This window comes from Siphateles boraxobius, unplaced genomic scaffold (genome assembly GCF_051911475.1).
Source record: "Siphateles boraxobius isolate OS27281-9 unplaced genomic scaffold, OSU_SipBor_1 155, whole genome shotgun sequence".
Classification (NCBI taxonomy): Eukaryota; Metazoa; Chordata; class Actinopteri; order Cypriniformes; family Leuciscidae; genus Siphateles; species Siphateles boraxobius.
Genome location: NW_027508761.1, coordinates 121,810 through 144,071, shown reverse-complemented (window position 1 = coordinate 144,071; position 22,262 = coordinate 121,810). Strand labels below are relative to the sequence as shown.

Sequence of the window (22,262 nt, the reverse complement as noted above, 5' to 3'; positions counted from 1 at the left end):
AAGGATCTGCTTGAAGATTGGGACAAAATGTTCCTAAAACATAAATTGTCCCAAATTGTATTTTTTTTAAAAACTGTAAATCCTGTGATTATGTGAATTGAAAGCTGTTTATGAGACGTCATGCGGCTGTCTTCAGTATCTCAGGATCTTCAGTTTTATTTTATTTTTTTTTTAGTTGCATTTGCCGGTTGACATGTACAGTGTCACGATTGATGGATTTCAAACAGTTTCTGATGAAACTTCACTGAAGCGCAGCTCACACAAAATGTATATGTTGTGAGAGATAGGCTATAGGCCTACTACATGTCAAAACGATTTTGTTTAGTTTTTCTCCGTCCTAACAAAATGTACACAACTGTTTTCAACATTGATAATAATAAATGCTTATTGATCAGCATATTAGAATGATTTCTGAAGCATTTGAAACATTTCTCAAATTATAACATCTTGTAGGCCTACTCTTAAAAATAAAGCTTTATGTTTAAGAGTGAAGCGCTCCTGTTGACAGAGAGATCATGCAAACCAGATTTGTATTTGATAATGACATTTAAGCGAGAAGACATGATCAGATGATCCGCACACATACTGAATCTGTACAAAAAAAAATCATTTTTGAATGTTTTTATTTCTTACTCTTTAAATGTATGCTCTGTAGAAGATACTCATTCTTTTAAGTTTGCTTTATTTTTTTATTCATCAATTCTTTGAAGACTGCAAGTAATGATGCTGAACTTTCAGCTTTTATCACAGGAATAAATTAGCCTACTATTTTACACAATATTCAAATAGAAAACATGTTATCTCAGATTCTCTAAACTGTTAAACATTGCTCTGTATTTTGTTAACTAGGCTAAATAAATAAAAACATTATGCTTTTGTGGGTCAATTTTAAAGGGATAGTTCATTCAAAAATAACAATTCTGTCGCACTCATTTCAAAGTTGTGTGACTCGGGGCACATATTGGTTAAACTGGTTCCCACTGTAGCCTACACACTAACGCACACGCCGAACTCACTCGCTCGTTTGTCTCTCTCTACCGGCCTTTCCCGAACTCACCGCATTAACCCTATAACTGCCGGTGCAAAATAAAAACAGCAATTTCACAACAATTATAGAGAGTCTGTGCGCTGCCACGCTATTAAAAGTTATTAATTCACTGAAGGATAGGTGTGAAATGCACGGCCCGCCACTGTTCAAAAGTAACAATTCTGTCGCACTCATGTTGTTTCAAAGTTGTGTGACTCGGGGCACCAATATCGGTTCAACTGGTTCCCAGTGTTCTTCAGAATATCTTCTTTTCTGTTCCACAAGTTTTTCTAAATATTACACAACACCCCAAAGTGAAACTCTGCTATTCATTCAGTCTCTTTGATGTGATCACATGGAATTACAATGACGTGATGTCATGGTATTTTGGCAGCATAAATAGTGGATCATAATCAATCTGTGAGACAAACTGCCTGATAATACAGTTTATTTCATCCAGCTTTGATCACCAGCACAATGACTGATGCAGCAATAAGACCTGGAGGATGGAGCACAGAGGGGCCTGCCAATGGAGAGGTGGAGAACATCTGCATTGAGGTAGGAGATAGAAAATCACTCATGTAGTAAATGTGTTTTTGTTAAAACACAGCCATCAAAATTTTTTGATGCTGTAAAATGTGTTATTTTTTTAAAGAACTGTTTTACTTTTCACTTAAAGCCACAAAACATTTCACTTGAGTTTTCTGATATCTGACTGATAGACGTACCTCCCGGGTCAAATAAACAAAATCTTTTTAAAATAATATTATAACAATAATATAGATGAATATAAAATGTGTATTTGTTTATTCAGGCAGGGAAGCAGGCTGGAGTCCATTTTGATGTTTGCATTCCTAAAACCTTTAAGCATCAGATTGTGGCAGGAACAAACTATCTGGTCAAGGTAAAGTAGTTTTGTATTGTTTCACAGAAATACTTTCGGCAAAATTTGTATGTTTCTAACATCAACATGCGAACTGTGGCTGACAGTGTGTCCTAAACGGATGTGATGTGTCCAGTCATTTTTCCGTCCTCTTTGAAAGATAAAATGTGTCACTGTATAAAGTTTCTCTGCATTTGTATAAGAGAAAACTTTTCTCAACTTTGTAGCGTTGCTGGACACTTAAATCTAGTTTGCTGAGTAAATATGTTTGCTGTGTCATGGAAAATGAATGTGTTTAGGTCGCTATCAATGTGAATAGAGTTTCACATGGAAGAGAGCACATATAAATCCATGTGGATCTCTCTCTCTCTCTCTCTCTCTCTCTCTCTCTCTCTCTCTCTCTCTCTCTCTCTCTCTCTCTCTCTCTCTATCTCTCTCTGTCTCTCTCTCTCTCTGTCTCTCTCTCTCTCTCTCTCTCTCTCTCTCTCTCTCTCTCTCTCTCTCTCAGGTGAAGGTCGGAGTAGAGAAGTACCTTCATGTGATGATATTTCAAGCTCTCCCCTGCGATGGAGGGAAACTTTCTGTGACTAGAGTCCAGTACCCTAAAACCAAAAGTGACCCTCTGGTCCCCTTCTGAACACTTCTAACCGCATGCAGAAAATAGTCTGTCTGATATAATAACAGACATACAATGAGCTGCCATACTGTATAGAGGAACTATTGAAAACTGTTTCATTCCTCAATAAACTCAATATTCAAACCCTCAGTGCCTGTGTCAGTGTGTTTATATGAACAACACCAAATTCACTTCACTTTACTACAATTGTTTTATGCTGAAATAATAATCACAAAACAGTTAAAAATTCTCATTCCAAATCTTTAAAAACAAAAAGTAAAGTAAAATACTGTAAAATGACATTCATTTTTCAAATTGTATGATTTAATTTGATTAAGGGAGTTTTTTTTCTTCTTTTTTACAGTAAATCAAAGTGATGTAATTTTAAACATTTCTCAATATACAGAGTGTAGCTCCAACCCTGATCAGTTCAGAAACCCTGGTTTAGAATCTGATGTTCTCCTCCTGAGGATCAGAAATTTATACATCTATTATAACTGTATTTTTGGTATTATAACCCCTGCTCTAAACCATCAGCCATTTCAACTGAAAGATGAAGGGTGTGATATCAATGTTGCCCAGTAGAGGGAGTCATAGGACAAGGAATCATTTATGCCTAATGTTATTAATTTGGTTTCTATCCCTTTTAATGAATATAAATGCATTTATTGGTCTAATTAATTTGTGTAACTATTGTTTACTGACAGTATAGTTTTATATAATTCATTTACATAAAAATGTGTGAAATGTGAATCGCTAATATTCGATGGTGGGAAAATATATCGTACACATTTTACGAGTTGCCCAATTCGTATGAATTCTTACGAATGACCTACCCCTGACCCCGCCCCTAAACCTACCCATCACGTGGGTTTAGACAAATCGTACAAATTCGTACGAGTGAGGTCGTGAGATAATAACCAAAAACATCATGATTTGTATAGACAAGGAGTCTCTAACCTTTTGTCATTTGAAAGATTTTCCTTCACCTGAATAACTGTTCTGTATTGTTGTTTGTCATGTAGTAAAGTGCTGGCTTTTTGTATCTTAACATCTGGGCCCGTATTCCTAAAGAATCTAAGAATCCTTTTAGAAAACTCTTAATTTAGCTTTAAAACTTTTACGTAGGAGTCTTAGCTTAAACCCCGAACTTTATGAAAGCTTATTTTTCGGAAGGTTCGAGCGGTGTCGTGTGTGTGTGTGTGTGTGTGTGAGAGAGAGAGAGAGAGAGAGAGAGAGAGAGAGAGAGAGAGAGAGAGAGAGAGAGAGAGAGAGAGAGAGAGAGAGAGAGAGAGAGAGAGAGAGAGAGAATTAGAAGCAAGCAGAATACGGTTGTTTCTAAAGCACGCGCAGCGTCATCACGCATCTGTTTTTAAAAACTAAACTCAGACTCGATTCTGAAATTCTCTGAATCGATCCAGAATTGTTGGAGAGAGAATAAATAACACAATATCACATACATAAAAAATAAACTGTTATTTCCTGTATGCCAGATCTATGCGTAGCGTGCCAAGTTGATGCTTGATCTGCAGACTGCTTTTCTCTCGCGTGTCACGTGATCAGTGTAATCGCAGCTTTTGCGGTTACAAAATCGCATTTCATCATATCGCGATATTATCGCAAATGCAATTAATCGTTCAGCCCTATTTTAAATAATGGTTTTCTATTTTAATATAGGCCTACTTAAAAAATATAATTTATTTCTGATGCAAAGCTGAATTTTCAGCATCATTAGGCTAACCCTAACTTCAGTTTCACATGTTCCTTCAGAAATCATTCTAAAATGCTGATTTATTATCAATGTTGGAAACAGTTGTGGTGCGCAATGTTTTTTTGGAACCTGTGATACTTTTTTCAGGATTCATTGATAAATTAAAAGTTTAAAAGAATAGCATTTAATTAAAATAGAAATGATTTTATAAGTCTTTACTATCAATTTTCATCAATTTAACACATCCTTGCTGAATAAAAGAAAGAAAATTACTGACCCCAAACTTTTGAACAGTTTTAGCGTACAAGCAGAGCCGGATTAACGCAAAGGCAAACTAGGCACGTGCCTAGGGCCCGATTGGCGGGATGGGGCCCAGACAGAGGGACAAAAATAAAAAAATGTCCTATCTACAATTCATTTCAATATTTATTAATTAACTAAAAATAGTGACGATGTTTATCTTAACCATAGACTGTTACATTACGCCCATCAGGTGCTGCGAAGCAAAAGCCTAAATAGGCACGCAAAGAAGCACAGCTCGTAGGCTAATGCAGGTGTGTGCGTTGTCGTCATCTATTTTGGAGTGATTGCAATGTATTCTAAATATAAACTTGTACTGTAGATCAGCGTCATTTCTGGAAAAATCATTCACCGCTTTATTACGAGTTTAAAGCGTCATTAACGTGCCCAGACGCGACGCTTTGAATTTGCGCGTACAATGAATAACATCGCGTCGGGAGCTGACTAAAAACGCTACAAAAGTTAAAGTCAAGACGTTTGTATTCAAAGTTAAAAAGCCAACACACTACAACATTTTTAAATGTTTCAAATAAAGGATCTCATGGGTCTACTAAATTCTATTGATGATTAGATTATAGGCCTACCCTATCTGACATCAGCCTACTTACGCCAATAATATATCAGTTTAGAATTTTTTTTTCTAATCAGTAGCGATCGTGTCTTTCTCTTCCACTTGATTTGTGTATAGCATATTTAAGCTAGCAATGCAATGCATAATATCATATTACTTATATATTAATAATATGACAATATCTGCAGTCAATATTGATTAAATGGGAGGGGAAAATCCTGCCCATACCAGCTATGAAAAAAATGATAAAAGCACTGAAGTGGTATTCTGGAACTGTGAATAAATTGAATAAAACAGCAAAATAACAATAACATCTTCATTAAACAAAAAAGAGATTAGCTTAGATGAAGTTTGATTAATATGTACATACAGTAGCCTACTGGTAAAAAGTCTGAACCAATTACTATTTTTAATGTTTTTGAAAGAAGTTTTTTATTATGCTCTACAAGCCTGCATTTATTTGATCAAAAATACAAAAAAAAAACCAAAAAACAGGAATATTCAGCAAGGATGTGTTAAATATATAAAAAGTGATAGTGAAGACTTTTTTAAAACAACTTTTTAATAATAAAAAAAAATCCTGAAAAAAGTATCACAGATTATAAAATAAATATTAAGCACAATTTCTAACATTTGATAATAAATCAGAATATTATAAAGTTTTTTGAAGGATCACATGACACTAAATTCAGCTTTGCATCACAGAAATATATTTTAAAGTATAGTAAAATAGGAAAACCATTATTTTAAATTTTAATAATATTTCACTAGCCTATATATTATTTTTCTGTAATTTTGATCAAATAAATCCAGGCTTGATGAGCAGAAGAGACTTCTTTCAAAAACATTAAAAATAGTAATGTGTCCAAACTTATGTACTGTGTAAGTAAAAACATTTCAAATTAAATGTTGCATAAATTAAAAGGTTAGGAATCATATTTGTTTCAAGAGTTTTATATTGGGGGTGGGGGGCCTCCAACATGAATATTGCCTAGGGCCTCCAAATGTCTAGAACCGGCCCTGCGTACAAGTACGAATATTTATTGAACAAGTTCTCAAATTCACATCCACGTGCTTTAGCTACTCTTTTACTTTCATAGGCTGTAGCCTATACCGGGTGGTCGATAAGATTAAGTAAAGCGAAGATATGCTGTTTTTGGATATTGGTACAAAATATTTATTTGAGATAAATGCTGTTCTTTTTGAACTCTTAAACTCAACTTTTAAACTCAGAATCCTGAAAAAAAGTATCAAAGTTTATAAGTATATTAAAATAGAAAACCATTATTTTAGATTGTAGTAATATTTTACAACATTACTGTTTTTTAATAAAAAAAAATGCAGCTTTGATGAGCATAAGATACTTCTTTCTAAAACATTAAAAATAGTAATGTTTCCAAATTTGTGACCAGTATGTATATATATATATATATAGGGTGATATCAGCTAAATTTGGCCACTTTTTGGTAAATCGTTTGGGACAATAATACAATACCATATATGCCTTTTCCATGTGTTTTTATGATTAATAATGACTGTTTTTGATAATTTTGTGTTGAAATTATGTAATAAAATATAATTATTTAGGCCCTACATTTCTTGAAACATCAGCTGTGCCAACTTTTTTTGCATGAGCAGTTTCAGGTAAAATGGGCCAGTTGTTCAGGTAAAATGGGCCAGTCAAACTGCAAAGGGAAATAGTAGGCTAATTTATCCTCAATTTTAATTTTAAAACACAATTGCTTATACAGCCACATGACATTTAAACTGCATTAAACAAACATATTCATATGCGCCATTAAAAAAAAAACATTTTGGGTGCAAACCCACATATTCAAATGTGCAATTAAAAAAGTCAATTTTGGAACAGCATCAGTAAACTGATGTCAGTGGTGTGTGTGTGTGTGTGTGTGTGTGTGTGTGTGTGTGTGTGTGTGTGTGTGTGTGTGTACATGTGTGTGTATGTGTGTGTGAGGGTGTGCACACACACACACACACACACACACACACACACACACACACACACACACATGTCTGGTTCGCTAACTTTATATTCTGTCCCCTTACACTAATCCTACCCCTAAACCTGCCCATCACAGAAAACTTTATGCATTTTTACATTTTCAAAATTCAAAGTTTAATTGAGTGTCAGCGTCAGTTCTGGCAGGCCAAGTAGTCAAGATGCTGCTAACGCTATTGGCCAACACGGTCTCATCAGCGATCTGCTCAGCTGAGCTGCATCAGCGCATCAGCTGTTCATCTCCCCTCGCTGCTAATGATTACGCTCAAATCAGGGCGCCCTATTTAAACTGATTCAGTTCGCTCATAACTGCTTGCTGCTCGCTCTCTGCAACCCACCACCTCCCCAGCTCCTCCTTGTCGTGTATAACGTGGCATTTGCTATTCTGTCATCGTTGCTGCTCTGTTCATATGGGGGAATAGTTCTGCTCTCCCAGTGCTAAACTGTGAGCGTTCCCTAATGCTGCTGCTGTCCTCTGACTCTCTGCTATTTCATGGTGCTCATGAAAGGTCAGAGGACTCCCTGAACAGAGCCATACCGCCAAATTTCAATTATCAACTGAATTGCAATTTATTCAATACAATTTCCTAATCATTTCTATTGTCTTGTGTGTTCTTGACTTAAATGGACCTGACAGAAGTATATTTATTAAACCATTTCCCTCGTGGGGACTGCTGGCTGGTCCACACAATGTAGGTGATCTCAGGTTTTACTATCCTTGTGGGGACATTTGGTCCCCGCAATGTAATATAAACACAGGCAGACACACACACACACACACACACACACAGCTGAAACCATGTGGCCCATTTTACGTTAGTGGGTTAAGGTAAATTGGGCCACCAAGAAAAACATCATTTTTTCAAAAAATATGTTCATATACCAAACTAACAACATTATTTCTGATTGATGCCATCAAGACAGATATTATGCATATTTTTTTATGTGCATGTTTGTTTTTTTATAGATTTATCATCCTTATAATATTAAGTTAGATTTGGTATGCCAGGCTACTTACCATGCAGCTTTCTGGTGTAGTCTTGATTTGAATGATTCCCCCGCCCACCATATCAACCAAACTAATCAAATCACCTGTTACTTGTCAAGCACAGTTATGACAACAGTTTGAAATCATTTGCAGTCATTGGCTCTAAATTCCAGAGGAGCTGGGACCCCCAAACCTTAAATGGCCCATTTTACCTGATGGCCCATTTTACCTGATATCACCCTATATTCCAGAGGAGCTGGGACCCCCAAACCTTAAATGGCCCATTTTACCTGATATCACCCTATATTCCAGAGGAGCTGGGACCCCCAAACCTTAAATGGCCCATTTTACCTGATATCACCCTATATTCCAGAGGAGCTGGGACCCCCAAACCTTAAATGGCCCATTTTACCTGATATCACCCTATATTCCAGAGGAGCTGGGACCCCCAAACCTTAAATGGCCCATTTTACCTGATGGCCCATTTTACCTGATGGCCCATTTTACCTGATATCACCCTTTTTTACATTTGAGCCCCTGCCCTTGGGGAACTCTTTGCACGTCCCTGCTGCGCACAGATGAAAGAAACGTAATCCATTTGAAGATTTGAGTTCGTTGGGGGTTTGAAGTTGGGCTAACGTTGGACCCGGGTTGGGGTGAACATTACCCGATAAAAGAAGCAAGATGAGAACTAACCACGATCTCCTTGCTGGGCTTTCTGTCGTCGGATCTTTACAACAGCGTCGCATGGGCTGAGAATCTCCCGTTCCCGTGCGACCACAAGCAGCGTAGTCCACGCGGAGCATCTCCAGAGGAAAATAGCGATTCACGAGAAATGTCTCTCCAATAGCCGAAGCATCGGGCCATGCTCATTAAGCAATACCGGACTTAAGGACAATGTAAAACACAAAGGTATATTTTTGTTTTGCAAGGGGCAGAAGTCACATTTTGTTTTTCTACAAGAGACTCACTCTACTGAAGAAGATGCTGCTTTTTGGAAGATGCAGTGGGGAGAGACAATTTTATTTAGTCATGGCTCCAATCGATCAGCAGGTGTCGCCATTTTCCTTAACAATTGCCCTGGGAGGATTGTGACTTTTCAGTCTGATGCTCACGGTCATTGGCTTGCTGCTGTGGTTAATAGTGAAGATATTTTTCTTATTTTAGTTAATGTATGGTTATAATAGTACTGGGCAAAACAAGATTTTATTTTCTAAGATTGCAGATGTTGTCACACAGCTTAAATTAAAATTTCAAACAAATTTTGTACTAATTGGAGGTGATTTTAATCTAGCACCAGATGAATGGCCTGACAGATCTCCTTCTAGTTATACAAGTCACCATTTTAATAACATTATTCAGGAGTTTTGCCAGTCAAATTTCCTTATTGACATCTGGAGGTTGAAGCATTTGAATGATTCTCACTTTTCCTGGGTCAAACCAAATGGATCCTCAAAGTCACGGATAGATTTTTGGCTTATTACTGAGGAACATTCTGAGTTTGCCACTAACGTTTCCGCACCATTCCGCACCATTGACAGATCATTGCCTCATAATTTTGACACCAACAACAAAACATACCTTTAGAAAAGACTACTGGAAGTTTAATGCGGAACTTTTAAAGGATAAAGATTATTGTAGTCAAATAAGAAATTTGATTATTGAGATTCAAGATGACCTCACTTTAACTTCTAATGGAAAAAATGGGAGTATTTTAAGTTCAAAACAAGGGAAGTTTCAATTAGATTTGGCAAACAAAAAAACAAAGAACAGAAGCAAAAAGAGTTAAGTTTAATTCAAGAAATTAACACCTGTTGTAGTATACAGGTAATGACTCAAGATGATCTTGATAAATTACTCTATCTTCAAGCTAAATTAGATAATTTGTATGTAATGAAAGCACAAGGAGCTTTTGTACGGTCTCGTGCAAAATGGTTGGAGGAAGGAGAGAAGAATACAGCAAATTTTTGTCAGTTAGAAAAGAGGAGACAGAAAAGCAATGCTGTGAATAGTTTGATTGTTAACGAGAAGGTAATCACAGACCCCAAATTAATATCTGAGGAAGTTTACTCATTTTATAGTGATATTTATTCTTCTTCATATTCTGTCAAAAATGGTCCAGATTTTCTAGAAAAGATAAAAGATTTTATTCCACAGATTGATATTGAATTTAAAGAAAGTTGTGATGTAGACCTGAGATTGGAGGAAATCGATTCTGCTATTAAAAAATGCCTTTAGGTAAATCTCCTGGTCAGGATGGTCTGACTACAAATTTGTACAAATTTTTCTGGGAAGATTTAAAAGATTTGTTGTTTAAAGCTTTAAAGGACTGTTTTGATTCTAACTCTTTACTTCCAACTATGAAGCAGGGGTTGATCATTCTCATCCCAAAGTCAGGCAAAGACAAAAGAGTTATTGATAATCTGAGACCGATTACCCTACTCAATAGCCGCGTTTCCACTGTCAGGCCAGTGCGAGCCAGGGCTTTAAACGGGCCGTGCCGGGCTAATAGCCTCGGGCCAGTGCGAGCCAGGGCTTTAAACGGGCCGTGCCGGGCTAATAGCCTCGGGCCAGTAGCACCGGGCCTGCGTTTCCACTGTCGGGCCAGAAGCTCCGCAGCGCAAAATACGCCCGTAAAGCCCAATTTATACTTCTGCGTCGAACTTACGCCGTAGCTACGTCGTAGGCTGTGCGTAGCACGCGTACCCTTCGGCGTACCCTGACGTGCACCTCTCCAAAAATGTAACAACGCGTCAATTCTACGCGGACGCAAGCGCTGTGATTGGTCTGCTCAAACCGTTCCCTCGGGTTTCACATGCTCCCTCTGCGTGCGTCAACGCGGACAACGACGCAGAAGTATAAATTAAAACCAAAGCGTAGTCTATGGCGTAGAGGCTCCGGCGTCGGTCCGACGCAGAAGTATAAATCAGCCTTAACACGCCTCTCTGGAACAACGTCACATTAACCCATAATTTCACCAACAAATGGAAGTTTTATCAGAAAACTAATCACTGGAAACAGCGTGATCGCAAACATGATAATAAAAGCGACCGTTTGCTGGCATTTTTGTTGTTTGAATATTTAAAACCCAAGCATCGATGTTTTACCACAGGTTTACAATAAAAAGTGATACATTGATCACAATGAATTAATTTATGTCAAAATTGCACATATAAGTCACACAGAAATAATAACCGTTAGGTCTATTTCACAAAAGAAAGGGGACATACTTCTTCAGTCGCGTCTGTTTCTGTTTATTTGGTAGTTACAGGACATATCACATTTAGAAAGAATGATAATTTCTACAAATATGCCACCAAAAATACGACCTGAGGAGCTTTAGCACTCTCTCGACTCCCAGTAGGCTACAAATATTTTCAGTCAGAGAAACAGAGGAAGCTCCCGAAAAAAAAGTTGCTTTATTTTATGATAGTCCCATAAAAAGACGAGACGTAGGCTACTGACAGATAAAATAAAAATCATGATTGTGATAGCCTTTATGATTGGTCTGATTTCTTCAAGCGTTCACCATGTTTTTTTTTTACTATGCGTAGGCCTATCTTCAAGCGTAGCCTATATGTTTACTATAATCCTAAAAAGACTTCATCATTGTATTCATGTTTACAGACAAGAACCCTGTGAGGATGAGGGCTCATTTGTTGCCAAACCTTGGCCAACAGTGGGATTCAACGCATGTAATAATTTTGATTACTTTACCACGCCCAGTATTTTTCTTATTGAACATTCTCGGAAATACATCACTATATGGTAGTCAATTGCAACCTCCAGTTCATGCTGACTTTAAGGAACTTGTTTGGCTGAAAGTGTGTAATTTGGATATAAGCACCTGAAGTAAACAAATGTTTTGTATTTTTTAAAGATGCTGCATGAAATAACGATGAGGTTTGGAACAGACTTGGCGAAGAACATGGAAACATCTCTAAATGAAATGGTGCCCAAACATCATCGGGAGTGCAAAAGAAGGAAGTAAAAAAGGAAGGAAGGAAGGAAGAGGAAACCACAGAAGGTAACCACCATTTTCCCCATCCAACCTATCTGTGCCATGCCCAGTGTAAAGTTGCATTGTCAATGCAAAGGTTGTAGCTTCTATAAATTGTATGAGTGAAAACATGTATTAAAATAATGAAAGTATTAAAGGAATAGTTTACCCCAAAATGAAAATTGTCATAATTTATTCACCTCTTGTCATTTCAAATCTTTATGACTTTGTTCTTCAGAACACAAAAGATAGTTTGAAGAAGGATGGTAACCGAACAATGGCGGTGCTCATTGACCTGCTGCATTGGTTTTGTGTCCATATAATTGAAGTGAATGGGTACCAGCATTGTTCGGTTACCAACATTCTCCAAAATATATTTTTTTGTGTTATGCTGAAGTAGGAAAGCCATATAAGTTTAAAATGACAAGAGTGAGTGAATGATGACAGACTTTTCATTTTTGGGTAAACTATCCCTTTAATTGATTTCTGTACCTAATGTACAATAATTTGAATCTGTTTGTAGGTCTCGTTAGGAATGCTGCACTCATTTTATTGCCAGCACTATTTAAAGAAAACGCCACCTTCCTCTACTGTGTAGATAGTGTAAGTATAAAGTCTTCTGTATTTTCATTAACATTTGATGCACTTGACTTGAATTAAAGGAACTGTTCATGCAAATATAAAAATATTAGTCAGTAGGACTGGGCGAGAAATCGATTTTATCGATTAACTCGAATGTGTAGTTTACGTCGACTTCGCATCGATCATAAAAGAAATACAACTCCAGGGGTTAATACTTGTCTTCTAAAGCAAAATGTTACATACAAATGGTACGTTAGTGAGGTAAAAAAATATTAAATTTGCCAAGATAGTTTGCTATAATTAAACTATGTATAGATAAGAGAATAACATCCAATGGGGTGGCACATCAGCTCCACATCAATAATTATGAGTCTTGTTGATTCTTGCGTGTCACGTGCCTAGCTGTCATATCTGTGTTGTGTCATGAACGATTCAGTCGCAAGAATGAAAGAACCAATGAAATTCAAAGTAATCAAAGTGGAGCTGATGTGGTAGCATGTTGAATGTTCTTTAGTCATCAGTAATGTTGACATTCAAACACATTACAAAGCTTGGAAGAGCCAGGATATTATTAAATGTATCTCATATTTTGTTTAAGTGAAGAAATAAAGTCATACACATAGGCTGGCTTGTTAGTAAATTATGGGGTAATTTTAGGTCTATTTGATGACTTCTGTTAATTGGTGAAAAGCACTCAAAAGGTGAAATGTTTGTTCTCTTACGAGAGTATCTCTCGTACTGCGTAATATCTTACGCTATGGGGAAAACCTCTTTTCCACGAGATATTGAAGCCAAAAATTATCCTTAATTTTGAATTAATGTAAAACGCTGTGCAGCAGCATGCAGACATAGGCAAGGCGGCTTGCGCGCCTATTGGCTGCCCTGCGGCAACAGCAGCAGCCTATCGAGAGTGGCCCAGCGTGACACATATCCAATGGGGGCATTTCGCGCCCATTTCGTCACGTCCCGCCAGAAAGGGCGTGGTCTCGCCCTATAAATGTAGCTCGATTAGGCTGGTACAACTGATTTTCATCTCTTCAGTGAAGCGTACGCATCGCTGGATCCAGAGTGAGAAGCCGCGCCGTCGACACAAGCCTTCTGCGGGACGAGCCCTTGAACCTGAAGCCGCTGGCCTTCACCTCGCCGCCTTCAGTCGCCGTACCTGCTACGCTTTCCGGCGTATATATCCTTTTACCTCTGCTGAGAGTGTTTGTTCGCCGTTGCAACTTACACTTCTCTATAACTCTAAAAGAGCTAGCGTCTTTTTCAAGATGCCATCTTCCTGTGGCTCGTGCCGAGCCCAACTCAGCGACGGGGACCGCCACGTGATTTGCGTTTCAGCTGATGCGTCTGCTCTCTCAAGCCGTCGACAACCTCGGCCTCGACTGGAAGGCGCCCGCGCAGCCTGCGCGCAACCGGCTGGATGGATGCTTCCTCAAGAAGGACACCGCCCCATCACAGTCGAGACCCGCGCCTTTCCTTCCTGAGCTTCACGAGGAAGTCGCGAAGTCTTGGAACGCCCCCTTCTCGGCCAGGATGCGTACCTCTGTCTCTGCAGCATTCTCCTCTGTGGACGGTGCGAAAGATAGAGGGTATCTCTCTCTTCCTCCAGTGGAAGCAGCGGTAGCTTCCCATCTTTGCCCGCCCTCTGCTGGACGGCGTGCTTTGACGGCGCTACCCTCGAAAGCCTGCCGAGTGACGTCTTACACCGCCGCCGGGCAAGCTGCGTCAGCGCTACACACAATGGCTATACTGCAGATTTTCCAAGCCGACCTTCTCCGTAAAATGGATGAGGAAGGACCGGAAGCTATCTGCGTGGCGGATTTACGAAGCGCTACGGACCTCGCTCTACGCGCTGCAAAAGCCGCTGCACAAGCCGTTGGGCGCAACATGGCCTCTCTCACCATGGCTGAGAGACATCTGTGGCTAACGCTGTCTGAGATGACGGATGCTGAGCGCTCTGTGTTCCTCGACGCGCCCATCTCCGCGGATGGCCTTTTCGGATCTGCCGTCAAGGATTTCACGGACAGATTCGTCGAGGTGCAGAAAACATCACAGGCTACGAAGCACTTCCTACCGAAGCGCTCTAGTTCCGCAGCAGGCCGCTCGAAACAGCCGTCTGCCGGGGGCTCTCAGCCGCAGCCTGCACCACCAGCCGCCGCCGCTTCTCAGCGCCGCCAGGCCCGAGACCAAAGACCGCGCTCTCGCTCTGCTGGACGCCGCCCCCCTCAGCGCGGGCCCCGGCCGAGAATTGAAATCAAGCCCGAGGTCTCAAAGCCTTCCTAGCCACTCTAGGAAAGCGACGGTGTTCAAATCCCGCTGCGGCCGGATTTTCACCAAAACTTCTCGCTCGTTCAGTTCCAAACAATGCGACTGTTCCAGCGTACTTCGCAGTAAACAAGCCCGTTCCACAGCCCACTGCCTGCACACAAAAGCCGTTTTTACGGCTACCCAAATAAATCCAATAAAGAGTGTATTTTCTGGTGTTCCGGCCACGGCCGATGGTGTTATGAGTGTTGTAAGAATGCCCACGTCTCAGTGCCCATTCCCACACGCAGACACAGCCCGCCACAATACAGGGCTAGCACAAATAAAATCGACTCATGTCGATTGTGCAATAAATGTAGTGTACGTGCCCACAACACAGTGCCCACAAACACTACACGAAGCATGTCCCACGGTTTCTGTAAAAACGAAACCAACACGTTTTCAGTCGGTGCGAGCCGACAGTGTTGTCAGTGCAGTGAGTGTGCCCGCTATCCCGCGCCCACATTCCCTCACAGACATGCCGAACCCCACGGGGCTCGTCCCGCTCGCCTTCTCTCCACAACCTGTCAGAGAGAAGCGGAGCGCGGCCGGGCTGCCCGCTGTGATCAGCGCACCCCCCGCCTCGCACACTGCAAACACAGTGTTTATTTCTCAGCACACCGGAGCTCTCCGGCCGCCGTTATGCCGCGGCCAGAGCCCAGATTTCATTCTACCTCCAGCTATTCAAGCAGATGCGTGGGCGAAGCTTCCCGGGGTATCAGAATGGGTGCTGAATACTATAAAAAGAGGCTATTCGCTGCAGTTCACTCGACGCCCCCGCCGTTGCGCGGCGCGAGTCGAAACGATGGTAAAAAACGAAGTATCTCATCTACTTCGAGCCGAGATATCGAAACTACTGAGCAAAGGGGCTTTAGAACCTTTATCTCAGGCTCAGAGCGAAGGGGGTCTATACAGCAGGTATTTTCTGGTACCGAAAAGAGACGGGGGTCTCAGACCCATTCTAGATCTGCGACAGCTGAACAAAGCGCTCGCGAAGCGCCAGTTCAGAATGATTACAACCAGGAAAATCCTCGCGCAAGTTCGCCAGGAGGACTGGTTTATGTCAATAGATCTGAAAGACGCTTATTTCCAAATACAAATAGCGTCACGTCACAGGCAATTCTTGAGATTCGCCTTCGAGGGCCAGGCATACCAATACAAAGTCCTGCCGTTCGGCCTGTCCCTGGCACCCCGTACATTTACGAAGTGCATGGACGCGGCTCTCGCACCCCTGAGACGCCAGGGCATGCGAATTTTGAACTACTTGGACGATTGGCTGATTCTAGCTCGATCACGATCAGAGCTCATAGAACACAGGGCCACATTAATCGAGCATCTCGAGAATCTGGGTCTCACAGTCAATTGGGCGAAGAGCACGCTGTCTCCCAGCCAGAAAATTTCTTTTCTGGGAACAGTGCTGGACTCGCTATCCATGACGGCGCGTCTGTCGCCAGAGCGCGAACTGGACATTCAGCGCGCCGTGAAATCCTTCCGCCGCGGCTCGATTGTCCAGCTCAAAAGGTTTCAGAAAATGCTGGGCCTCATGGCCTCAGCAGCTTCAGTGCTCCAGCTGGGTCTGCTTCGCATGCGCCCACTGCAGCTGTGGCTGAAAGCGCGAGTTCCGCCCAGGGCATGGACCGCTGGTCGGTTTCGCCTCCGGGTCGGTCTGGAATGCGTTTCAGCTTTGGAACCTTGGAAGAAAACCGACTGGTATCAGTCAGGTGTGAGTCTGGGGACTCCCTCGAGTGTGAAGGTGGTGTCCACGGACGCCTCCACCTCGGGATGGGGAGCGCTGCTCGAGGGCAGACCGTTCTTTGGCCAGTGGTCAGAACGGGAAAAACTCCTACTGATAAACTGTCTGGAAATGATGGCAGTCGACAATGCGCTACGGCGCTTCTGTCCCCAGCTAAAGGGTCACCACGTCTTGGTCCGGTCGGACAACATGTCAGTGGTGGCATACATAAATCGCCAGGGCGGCATCAGGTCCCGAAACCTTTACAGGCTAACGGAACGCCTCCTGGTCTGGGCTCAGCACAACCTGCTTTCACTGAGAGCGGCGCATGTGCCTGGTCACCTGAATCTGGGACCAGACAGACTGTCCAGAAACAATGTCCCAGCAGGGGAATGGTCGTTGCACCCGCAGACGATCCAACTGCTGTGGGAGACATTCGTCAGAGCGCAGGTGGACCTGTTCGCGTCCCACGAGAACGCTCACTGTCCGAAATATTTCTCCAAGAGCAAGGACGCGCTGGCCCACGTCTGGCCCCGCTGTCCTCTCTATGCTTTTCCCCCCGTCTCGCTCCTGCCTCAAGTGCTGGAACGAATCAGGGAAAACGGATGCCCAGTGCTGCTTGTGGCTCCGCTCTGGACAAACCAGACTTGGTTCCCAGTCCTGATGCGGCTGACCAGCACTGCCCCGTGGCCAATACCGTTGAGGAAAGACCTCCTCTCTCAGGCCAAGGGCTCGATTTGGCATCCTCGCCCGCAACTATGGTCCCTACATGCATGGGCCATCAACGGGTACCCGCTAACCTCCCGGAGGAAGTGTTAAACACGATCACGCAGGCGAGGGCCCCGTCTACTAGACGGCTCTATTCCTCAAAATGGTCTGTGTTCTCTGCCTGGTGTCAAGCTCAGGGCTTTTCACCCGTAGACTGCGGGGTCACGGAAGTACTCTCCTTCCTTCAAGAGCTGCTGGATAAGGGCAGGACCCCATCCACGCTCAAAGTGTACGTGGCGGCCATAGCAACGTTTACAAAACCTGTGTCTGGCCAGTCACTGGGGAAAAACGACCTAGTCGTGCGATTCCTCAAGGGAGCTCGGAGGCTGAACCCTCCCAGACCTCCTTCAGTCCCGGTGTGGGACCTTTCTACGGTTTTGGAAGCCATGAAAGGGGCCCCATTCGAGCCAATCCATTTGTCAGACATGAAGCATCTGTCTTTCAAAACGGTGTTTCTTTTGGCTCTCGCTTCAGTGAAGCGCATAGGGGACTTACAAGCGCTTTCAGTAAGCGCGTCATGTATGGAGTTTGGGCCTAATGACTCAAAGGTCATACTCAAACCAAGGCACGGGTACGTGCCCAAATCCCTCAACACACCGTTCAGGGCCCAGGTTATTTCCCTGTGCGCTCTCTCGGTTCATGATGAGGAGGAGGATGTTATATAGGTTGTTGAATAACCCGTACTATTACCCAGTTCAGGCTGAACACGTTCACCCTGTCTGCGTGAAACACTGTTAACATAACTAGCTCCTGTAGGATGCTATTTCATGGGGAATGATGCTTGCAGCCTCTCTTCTCCGACTCTCTGTGAGTCTATGGTGATTATGCACTATATGAGCCCCGGGCTACTGCCCTTGGGACTTTGGTGTCGGATCCCAGTACGCACGGCGTTTTGCATTGTGTTCCCCATAGCGTAAGATATTACGCAGTACGAGAGATACTCTCGTAAGAGAACGTACTCGGTTACTAACGTAACCTCGGTTCTCTCTAGAGAGGGAATGAGTACTGCGTATCTTGCCGTGCATACACAGCTCTGGTTCGCTTCTGCGATGAAAACCAGTTGTACCAGCCTAATCGAGCTATATTTATAGGGCGAGACCACACCCTTTCTGGCGGGACGTGACGAAATGGGCGCGAAATGCCCCCATTGGATATGTGTCACGCAGGGCCACCCTCGATAGGCTGCTGCTGTTGCCGCAGGGCAGCCAATAGGCGCGCAAGCCGCCTTGCCTATGTCTGCATGCTGCTGCACAGCATTTTACATTAATTCAAAATTAAGGATAATTTTTGGCTTCAAAAAGAGGTTTTCCCCATAGCGTAAGATATTACGCAGTACTCGTTCCCTCTCTAGAGAGAACCGGGGTTACGTTAGTAACCGAGTACGTTTTACAGGAACCCAAAGGTCCTACACCAACCAGTGTTTAACGGCTCTCCTGATCCCCTCAAGACTGAAAGTGTCAGCATTATAATGGAGGCAGACATTGACATGACAAAGGCTGTGGAATGCCTGTTTGCAGTCTATTTTGCAGTCGCACAATGACTTTTATTCAAAAATACATGCATAAACTTAAACAAGAGCATGACACAAGAACACCAATACCTGTACTAAAAATGTACTGTCAACTTGTGTAAGTTGTAGTGCTATTGATTAGATGTTTTAATTGTTCATGTATTGTTTTTTATCTGCATTGTCAAATATCAAAAATATTAAATCAAAGATTTGTTTTTCCTCATTTCAGAGATGCATGTAAAAGTTAAGTACTGTACATGTACATACAGTACATAAACAAGCTTATGTATGTTTATTGCTAAGTGAAAATGCTTAAATTAAATAATTCAAACTAAATGGTTGAATGTAATTTAACATCTTAAATGTAAAAAAAGTTTTGCAGTATAATACCGAGTATACGGATGTGCAATTTTAAATATGACACCAATATTTTTGTATAATCAATTGAATAAATTTAAACTTTTGGAATTTTCTGGATTGGTTATATTTTTGTATTCATATAATTAACTGGTTTAATAATATAGAACCCTTAAATGGTTCTAAATAGAACCATCTAACTTGGATTTAAAGAACCATTTGGGGTTCTTTTTATGGAACCCATTAAAATGGTTCTATATAGAACCATTTTGGAGTTCCATATATGAAGCGGGTGATAGAACCATTTCTGGTTCTAAATAGAACCATTTCTTTTAAGAGTGTTGACTCAACCCAAATTTGAGCCCGTTTGCAATAGCAGCTGTAAGAATTTTATAATCAACATTAGCCGCGTTTCAACTGTCGGGCCAGGACCAGTCGCGTTTCCACTGTCACTTCCGGGGATTACTCGGGACCAGCGGCCAGGATTTCTGGCCCGTCGAATACCTTGGGCCAAAGCGGGCCAGCTCGGGCTAGAGGAGTGGTTATGAACAGAGGCGGGGTTTACCTAGGTCGGGAGACTGCAGCGCCGGATGATTCTGTCAGCATTAAAGACTTTTAAAATAACTTAACTCACTTTCATGTTTGAATGCCTTCTGTTTGTGATCCGATGTGGATTCTGATCACCGTATAGAAATATTTATACGCGATGCAAAAGACTATGCGTGCTAACCATTAGGCTAAGTTACACAGCAGTGCTTTTAACTGAGGTAAATATAATCCATTTTGCTTCTAGTATCAGTATTTAACACAAGGACTATACTCTAACCCAGTGGTTCTCAAACCTGTCCTAGGGACCCCTCGCCACTGCACATTTTGCATGTCTCCCTCACCTAACACACCTGATTCAACTTATCAGCTCATTAGTACAGACTGCAAGACTTGAATTAGGTGTGTCTGATGAGGGAGACATACAAAATGTGCAGTGGTGAGGGGTCCCTAGGACAGGTTTGAGAACCACTGCTCTAACCAATAGAAATATTTCAGTAAAATGATTTCAAAAATGTAAAAACTTAACTTACCTGAGGGTATGAACGGGCAGAAATGGCGGACTCCACTAGGGATGGGCGGATCGATCCTTAAGTATCGATATTTTCGATACTGCTTTTGTATCAAAAGGATCGATCCTCAAAAACAAGTATCGATACTATCTGTTTGTTTATTTTTTTATTACGTTTATTTTTTTTAATTTTTAAAATTAGTAGTACACCCTATTGTATATAAATACACTTAAAGCATAACGTCAATGGGAACTATATCTTCTTCCGCTGTATCACCGCGTTCGCTCACGTTACGTCTCCTTCCGCTGTATCACCGCGCGCGCACACTCTCACTCTCACTACCAGTCCAGCAGGAGCACATCAGCACACTCAGTCAGCGCAGAGTCCCGCAGACAGGTTTAAAAAGGTGTTCGAGTGCATGACTGCGATGAGTGAAAGAAAAAGAAGCGTAATTTGGAGTTATTTCACTGAAGCCTCGTGTGACATTTGTAAAAAAAACATACGCCACTGTGGCAATACCACAAATTTGACAAAACATCTTAAAGCAAAACACCCTACAGAGCACGACGAAGTGCAGCTGAAGCGAGCAGAGGAGGTAACACAGACACGACCCCCATCTTCTGGCTCGAGGCAGAGTGCATTAGCAGAATGGTTTCAGAGAGGTCAACGTTATCCAGGTATCAAGTGGTGGTTAGATTATTTGAATACAAAAAGTCAAGTTATTTATAGCTATAGGCTACTTTGTACAATATATACTGTTTCAGATATGAAGATATTAATTACAGTATTTTATGTGGAGCAGAATATTAAACTGGATATTTTGCTTTAAACATTTTTCATTAGCTATATCTATTTCTGTTATCTGATAGGCTATCTGGTGGATATTCTTAATTAAATCATTTATATATTTATCATTTAAAAAATGTTTATTAAACAAATGACAGTTTAAATGTCCAGTAATACGGGAGAGATTTACTATCATTATAAATTCTTAATGCCTGTAACACAGCTTTAAGAACATAATTTCTGTATTATATTTTATAGATGACTCGCAGAGAGCATCAGAAATTACAAGAGGGATAGGAGAGATGATTGCAAGGGACCTCCAGCCAATCTCACTTGTAGAAGACAGGGGATTTATTGCTCTTGTCAAGATTCTTGATCCACGTTACCAAATCCCTTCCCGGAAAAAGCTGATGGAGTGTACAATTAACAATATGTATGGTGAATGTAAAGCCAACGTAATGACAACATTACAACATGCAAACCATGTCATTCTCACAACAGATATGTGGACCTCAAGGTCCACAGAGGCATATTTAACTGTGACCTGTCATTTTATTGACAACTGGCAAATGGAGAATTTTGTGCTAGAAACCTGCCATTTCAGTGTACAGCACACAGCTGACAATATTAGTGCAGAGCTGAAAAGAATAGCTGAAGAATGGGGCATAACTCAAAAGGTGCTTGCAGTTGTCACAGACAACGGTGCAAATATGGTTGCTGCAGTGCATAAGGCTGGGTGGATGCATTATCCATGTTTTGCCCACACATTAAACTTGGTGGTCAAAGATGCAATAAAGGCATCTCCGGAGACCGTTCATCTGCTGGAAAAATGCAGAAGCATTGTATCCTTTTTCCACCACAGCACAAAAGCCACAGAGAAGCTTAAACAGATACAAAATCAACTGAAAGTGGCAGAACATAAACTGATAATTTCAGTTGAAACCAGGTGGAATTCAGCTTTCTACATGTTGGAGAGGCTACATGAACAAATAGATCCAGTTACCACAGCCCTCTGTTTACTTGGAAAGAGTGACCTGTGCTTTACA

General features: G+C 41.5%; 2 long non-coding RNA genes across 2 annotated transcripts; both read left to right on the top strand.

Moving 5' to 3' along the window:
- Nucleotides 1-1,553: 1,553 nt before the first annotated feature.
- LOC143738844 (uncharacterized) lies at nucleotides 1,554-2,676 on the top strand. The gene is made up of 3 exons (XR_013204052.1): nucleotides 1,554-1,585; nucleotides 1,842-1,931; nucleotides 2,419-2,676. It is a non-coding gene; the product is annotated as an uncharacterized LOC143738844 (long non-coding RNA).
- A 9,040-nt stretch (nucleotides 2,677-11,716) lies between these two features.
- Nucleotides 11,717-19,427, top strand: LOC143738843 (uncharacterized). The gene is made up of 4 exons (XR_013204051.1): nucleotides 11,717-11,811; nucleotides 11,997-12,143; nucleotides 12,640-12,719; nucleotides 18,898-19,427. It is a non-coding gene; the product is annotated as an uncharacterized LOC143738843 (long non-coding RNA).
- The last annotated feature ends 2,835 nt before the right edge of the window (nucleotides 19,428-22,262 follow it).